The sequence below is a fragment of the Lycium ferocissimum genome, chromosome 11, assembly GCF_029784015.1.
Source record: "Lycium ferocissimum isolate CSIRO_LF1 chromosome 11, AGI_CSIRO_Lferr_CH_V1, whole genome shotgun sequence".
Taxonomy (NCBI): domain Eukaryota; kingdom Viridiplantae; phylum Streptophyta; class Magnoliopsida; order Solanales; family Solanaceae; genus Lycium; species Lycium ferocissimum.
In genome coordinates this window covers 65,549,857-65,557,644 of record NC_081352.1, presented here as the reverse complement: position 1 = coordinate 65,557,644, position 7,788 = coordinate 65,549,857, and positions in this window count along the sequence as shown.

Here is a 7,788-nt window from a genome sequence, read left to right as displayed (position 1 = left end):
TCCCTCCTCAGAGGGCCGGGGCACGTTATATGTACACTTTATATATGTAAATCATGACTTTACTCACCGAGTTCCTCGTTAGAGGGCCGGGACACGCTATATGTTTTTATGATGATTTTATGACAATGACATACATGATATATGATTTCAAAGGCAAGTCTTATGATTTTTCTGTATTCTACATTTCAGTATGATCCCGCCTATTGTGTTTCCGCTTTACATACTCAGTACATATTCCGTACTGACCCCCTTTCTTCGGGGGCTGCGTTTCATGCCGCGCGGTAAATGAGGAAGATATTAGCGAAAGATGTTCCAACGGGATTGGCGAGCTCCGTTTTCTCCGGAGTGCCCTAGCTAGAGCATTATGATATGGTTTCATGTTCTGCGGTAGAGACTTTGCGACCGTGGGTATAAGATGTCGGTTATGAAAGCGGCTATGTAAGCCGACGAGTTATTACACATTGTATTATAAGCTACGTATGTTTCTATACGTTACGACTTTGATTCGAGAAAGACATAAAGCATATTAATTTTTGAAAAACTTCCGTTGTATATTTGTGTCATGGTTTGTTGTCGAAGATTATGAGTATTACGTGAGTCAACGGGTTCGCTCGGCCCTAAGTAAGGGTCGGGTGCCCATCACGCCCTAACGGAAATTAGGGTGTGACAATTTGACAACGACCCTTACTCCTGATATTAAAGGTGTAATTTGGGCGTATCAAAGACAATAATGGATATTTTGTACAAAACCCAGAAATCACAGACCAAAGTAGTTGTAATTTGCGAATATAGAAAGGTTTTGAATACCTCAAAGATAAAAATAGAAACCCAGTTTCTAAATACAGCAGAAAGCCTTCAACTTTGGAGGAAACTGTTTTCCAAGGAAAATGTGTTCTTGGAAAATAAGTGAATTTCAACTTATTTTCTCATGTTCATTTGAGTAATGGAAAATAAGTGAATTTTTTACTTATTTTCTCATGTTCGTTTGGTTGGTAGAAAACATTTTTCGGAAAATACTCACCCAAGCCTCGCCAACTCCACCCCAACCCCACCTCCCCGGGGCTATCCCCGACCCCCCAGGTGAACCCGTACCACGCAGCCCCTCGCCCGATTTTGTTTTTTGAAGTTTTAATTTTCTTTTAAGTTTTCTACACCACCACAACCCCACTCCCCACGCGGACCCCACTGAAAAAAAATCTTAAAAAAAGTTACTCTTTTTTTTGGATTTTTACACCACCCACTCCAAACCCCACGACACCCCACCACCCTCTCCAAAAATCTTAATTTTTAATCACGCAAACTTTCAATTTTTATAATTTTTTAATAAAGATAAAATTAAATAGGAAGTAGAAAATTCGGGAAGGGTAGGGGGTGCGTGCGGGGGGTGGGTGTAGAGAATAAAAAAAGAAAACTTTTCAAAACTTAAAAAAAAAATTAATTTTTTTGAAGGGGGTGGTGGGGTGTTGGGGGGGGGGGAGGGGCGGTTGTGTGGGTGGGATGAAAAAATAAAAAAAGAAACTTTTAAAACTTTTTTAAGAATTGGGATGTGTCGGGGCAGAAAACCCAGGAAAAATATTCAAAGTGTGTTGGGTGGGAGGGGGTGGGTGGTGCATAGGTTGCGGGGAGTGGTTAGGGTTTCATAATCGAGCGTGGGGTGGGAGGTGCAAAAAAAAAAAAAAAAAAAAAAAAAAAAAAATTCAAAACTTTTGTTTCAAAACAAAATTAATTTTTTTTTCTTAGGCGGGGGAGGGTGGTTGGGTCTTGGGGTGGGTGTGTGTGGGGTGGGGGCAGGGGGGCTCAAGGACAAATTTTTGGGGCCCCATTTTTATTACTTCCTCCTTCCCAATTTGTCGGATACTTTTCGCTTTTTGAGAGTCAAACTTCTTAATTTTGATTATGTGCTTGAACATAAAATTTTCAAAATTTTCAATATAAAATTTGCATATTTGGAAACTACGTAAAAAGCACTATAAGTCACCATAATTAATAACTTAAATTATTTAGAAGACATATGAAAAAATTACGGTAATAAAACAACTCGTTTGACTCTCGAAAAGTGAAAAATGTCAAACAAATTGGGACGAAGGGAGTAATAAATTGAGACAGAGGGATTTTATAAGAAAAAACAAAGAGAAGAAATTATTTTAATCACGTGATTGATTAGCTATATTGTCAGTTGATTATTCTTTTAGAATAGATTGATTTGAAGAAAAAAAAATGTTAACAACTTTGCATTATTCTTGATGATTATAAAATAGAAATTAATGACTTCGCATCTAAAAAAGCTAGAAAAATATACTTTAAATAAAAAATTAGGGCCTCTCTCTGAAGTTTGGCTTTAGGCCCCCAATCTTGTTGAGACGGCCCTGGGTGGGGGTGGTGGGTGGGTTGGGTGGTGGTAGGGTGGTTGGTGGAATGCACTTGTGGACTTGTTTTCCCTACTTTTATTAGGGAAGTCATTTTTCCCCATTTTGAGGAACTTGTTTTCCTAAAGAAAATATTTTCCATAATTTTTTACTAAACGAACATGAGAAAATTGACGGAAAATATTTTCCTCCATACCGAACACACCCTAAATTCGCCAGAATTCGAGAATTGTCAGCTCCGACTCTCACATTCGAACAAATTCAAGAATTGGCTTTAGAGAGAGAAAATAGAGAGAGTAAGAGAGAAAAAATGGGTTTGAGAATATAATTAATGCAGTAGAGGTATGGATCCAATCACTACAGTTTTGCACACTCGTGAAAAGGAGAGGGAAAAAAAACACTCTTCCAATCTACTCTTTCCTGCAAATGAGTCTCTCTCTCCATACCGCCTCTTTCTCTTCTCTTACTCTAGCGGCGGGGGTGGCGTAGTGGCAGAGATGGGAGTTTCCAGCGAATAAGGCGGTTGGCGGTGGGTGTTGAGGATTCAACGACAATATTTTGGTGGAGGAACACAAGGTGTAGAATAGTCTGTGAAGGCAAACTAGATGAGCGAAAGGCTAACTGGGGTAACAAGTTGATATTTGGGCTAGTTTTAGTGAACTAGATGTCCGAAAGGTCAGCCAGCATAATTTCCCCGAGATATTTCTTCACCTAATATCACGCTATTCATGCACAAAAATAGGGCAAGGAATATTTTTTAATATCATTAAAATGCGGAGAGTTTGTTTCTTAGAGGTATTTGACGATATCCATGGGTGGCGCCAAATAGGGCTAAGGGGGTCCGAACCCCTTTTGACGAAAAATTGCATTATTTATATATACAAGGGCGGATCTATTAAGCCCCGAGGGCATGCCACGCCACCCGCTAACTTCGGTGAAAACGCTAGGTATATATGTATACATTAGTATAAAATATTATGAATAATTTGATTGCCACCTGATGTAACAAATGATGATTATGTGCCAGTGGGAAAGGGCAAAGGCTGCCTCCATCCTGGTGAGGGTTCGAGCTTCACTAGTAACATTTTTAACAAAATTTTTGGCTTGCTGCGCTCCACAAATTTAGGAACCCATTTATCAGTTAGGATCAGTTATATATTTTATACTTTAAAATGAAATTTATCTTTATAAATGAGATTACTCCACATATTTAGGTACCCATTTATATCAGTTGCCTCTTTTTTTTTTTTTCCCCTCTTTTCCTTAATTCCTCTTGACTTGCTTTTAATTATTGTATCAATATTGTTGACTTTTTATTTTTTCCTCTCTTATTAATTATTTGCTTAATATAGAAAGTTAAATTATCATAAGTTTTATAGTCCAAATGTGTTCTCTCTCCTGTCAGAACAAAAAACCTCATTCACCAAGTTGTTATAGTTATATTATATTTTTCCGTTCGATCGATTTGTCTAATTAAAATTGAAAAGATGAATAACCCGACCTGAAGCCCAACGTCATCAAACCAACCAAATATTTACTCTATTTGGATTTAAAAAAATATGGCACCTGCAATCTACAAATCCTGGATCCGCCTCTGTATATATACACTGTTAAAATTATTTTTATGCATATATATAGATGTTGAATCCCTTTCTCGAGTGTTTACTTCTTCATATTTTGAACCCCTCAACGAAAATCCTGGCTCCGCCACTGATATCAGTGTTATATGCAGCCATTGAAAACATTCACAATCGCAATTATGAAATCTGGAATATGGAACACAAAGTAAACCTTTTTCGTCTCCGCGCAATTTCATTGTTTGCCGATAAATGTGAAGTAAGTCTACGTATCTTATTGGTGTGTGAAATTGAATACTTGAAATTCAACAAATCCTCTCTTTTCTTGTTGAAAAATAACTGAAATTACCATGTGCGCACCCAAATGGTAGCGGCTGCGGGTTCCCATATTATCAAAAAAAAAAAAAAAAAAAAACTGAAATGACAGAATTTTTTACCATAAAAGAATTTCCCCGCTTTCTATCCCCCGAGCACTCAGTGGAAGAATAGGAATCAAGTCATGTAGTCTCCAATCCAATCCTTGCTCCCGCAGTCAGTCCTTGGGGTTGATCTCTAGGTTCTGATTCTGCCTAATCTGATAATAGAAGTACCTCCTTACAAATTGTTTCGTTCGGTATACAAGCAAAACGGATACAAAGGATCCTGTGCAACGTTGATACATAATGATATAAGATTGCTCACATACGTCGAGTCGAGAAAAATAGTCCAGAATTCAAAAACTTCCCAGTGTGTATTACATGCGAGCTCTTGATATACGTACTATGGTTACTGGTTCCACTATGAATGTTGAAACTGCATCTGGTTATTTTCCAATTTTTGGTGTGAGGGGTATACAAAATATTGATCCACACTACAACACAAAGCATCTATTGCTGCAGAATACACTGTAGCTAAAGATGAAATTTTCCGTGGCTAAACACTTTAGCCACGTTTTCTTTTTCCGTAGCATTTGTAGCAAAATGTAGCGTAGCTAAAAGTTAGCTACAAACTTCACATGGTCCGTGAGTAAGCACTTGTACTAATTGCTACGAGTTTTTTTGTATTGTATCTGCGAAGATAGAAAATTCCTGCCACGGAAAATATACTCATAGCAAGCAACTTTAATCTTTTGCCACGACGAACAAATTTTGTAGTTGTCTTCATATTGTAGCCACAAGGTATTTTATTGTAGCAAAAGATTTAATTTGTTTGCCACCAAACTCAAATTTTATGGCTATTTCTATAGCTTAGTTTCGTGGCAATAGCAGTCATATTTAGTTACGAACTAAACAATTCATAACTATGAGTTAAAGTATTTGCCACAAATATTATCATATTGTAGCTATGAAGCCGTACCTTTAGCTATGAAATAAATAGCATTATAGCTAAAAAGAACCTTCATTTGCTACGAAAATTGTAAATTTGTAGCAATATTTTTATACGTGGCAATTATAGGAGTATATGTCTAGCTACGAACTCAAAAGTTCATAGCTAAAAGTGTATACTTTTTGTCACGAGAGACAAAATTGTAGCAAAAGATTTTTTTCATTTGCTACGGAAATAAAAATGTGCATCCATATTCTCGTTTGCGTGGCAATTTATTGTACGTTTAGCTACGAATCCCAAAATTTCATAGCTACTAATTGAAATATTTGCCACGACATTGTTAGCCGTATAATGTAGCTGAGAATTCATTTTCAACATGAAATTTATAGACAATATCGTAGCAATATATCTTCAATCGTGTAATAAATGCAATATATTAGAAAAAAGATGTAACAAAGGTTCAACAATGTCATCCAAAATTGTGAAACATCACTTTATTCAAACATATCAATATACTTTTGCAAGAGAAAAAATAATGCTTCATGTCCCCATCGATTTTGATGCTTCCATCACTACTCCACAAGCTGCAATAACAATTAAGAAAACAAATAAAAAAATGATACAATAAAATTTGGCTAAAAGATTAGTATTGCTACAACAAAATTCAATTCGTGCTAAATAATACTAATTATTTGCTATGAAATTTTATCATAACAATAAATCTGTGGCTATATGATTCTGTCATGACAAGTAACTATACCTATTAAGCCAATTATTGCCACGAATTTTTAGCACTTGAAGTAAAAATATTTATCTTGCTGTAATATTTTATTTTAAGTAACTTTTTATGGCTAAAAGGTTACTATTGCTACGATAAATTTCAACACGTGGCAAAAATTAATAATTAGTTACGAAATTTTACTATAGCAAAAATTCTATAGCTCTATTGTGTAACTATTGCCACAATCTTTTATAACTTGAAGCAAATATATTTATTTAGCTACAACATCTTATTTCAAATAATTTATTGTGGCTAAAAGGTTACAATTACTACAGTAAGTTTCAATCCGTAGCAAAAATTAATAATTAGCTACGAAATTTCTTTTTAGGAAAACATTCGTGGTTATATCATTTAGCTATCGCCACAAATTTTATAACATGAAGCAAAATTATTGATTTAGCTACAATATTTTGTTTCAAATAATTTATTGTGGCTAAAAGGTTACTATTGCTACAGTAACTTTTATCGCGTGGGAAAAACTTATGATTAGCTATAAGAGTTTATCGTAGCAATAAAGTTGTAGCTATTTTGGTAACTATTGCCACGATAGTTAGCAATTATGGCAAAAATGAGAAATTAGCTTTGTCAATTTGATTTTCGTGGCAAACAAATTATACGAATTTGTAAATTGCTACGGAGTTCAAATTTTTGTGGCTATTAATAGGCAATAGCTACGCTTTTTAAAATCGTAGCTTAGATTTCGTAGCTATAGATACACTGTGTTGTAGTGCCAGTTCCGCCAATTGAATGTAGCTAAAAAAATGTGATATACATTGTATGTATACTAGCATAATTTATCTCAAATAAATGGGTGTTATACATGTTGCTATACGTTAAGATGTGTGCATATATTATTCCAGCTATACGGTAGACCAACATGTATACTAATAAAAGGTATACAATCAAACCTCTTTATAATGGCATGCAGTGTTTGTCCGAAATTTTTATGGCTGCTATAGTGAGGTGTTGTTATGCATGTATACTGACATTTGATTTTATATCTCATTTAGTTGTTATAAACAAAAGTACGTAAATAATTATTTTTCCGTACTTTTTATGTTTAAAAACGAAAACAATATACTTGTTAATTTTAAAATCTCAATTGATTTTCATCTCATTAATTAAAAATTGAAAAGATTAATAAATCTATCTAGTCTAATAAATTACTAATAAATCTATCTAGTTATACCATACCGATAGAGAATTAAAATCTAAGCAACGTATGCATTTAAAATTAATTGAGAATTTGAATATTTCAAGTTTGACGTAAGAATTCTACAATTGTAGGTTGTTTCATAAATTCCGGTCTCTTAGTGATAATATAGTTTTTGAATTGACGAACAATTATATTTTGTCCAAACTTTCAGCAAAAGGAATTCAATAGCTTTCCCTTAAAGGTTATCTAAGGGCTTAACAGTTAACTCTTCTACTATGTTCGTGACATTATTGATGATTACCATAAATATTTTAATATTTTATTTTTATACATAATATATTTCTTACAAAATATAATTACACAATATTTGAGTATGGTTGTTATAGAGAGGTAATTTTACAAAGGTTGTACCGGTATAATGAATGCTACTGCTGTTATAGGTAGAATGTAATTATAGAGAAGTAAAATATATCATGAATAATCGATTCCGGAGAAAATCGGGTCATTACAGTGAAATGTTGTTATATCAACAACAACAACAAGCCTAGTATAGTCCCACCATGTGGGGTCTGGGGAGGGTAGAGTGTACGCAGACCTAACCCC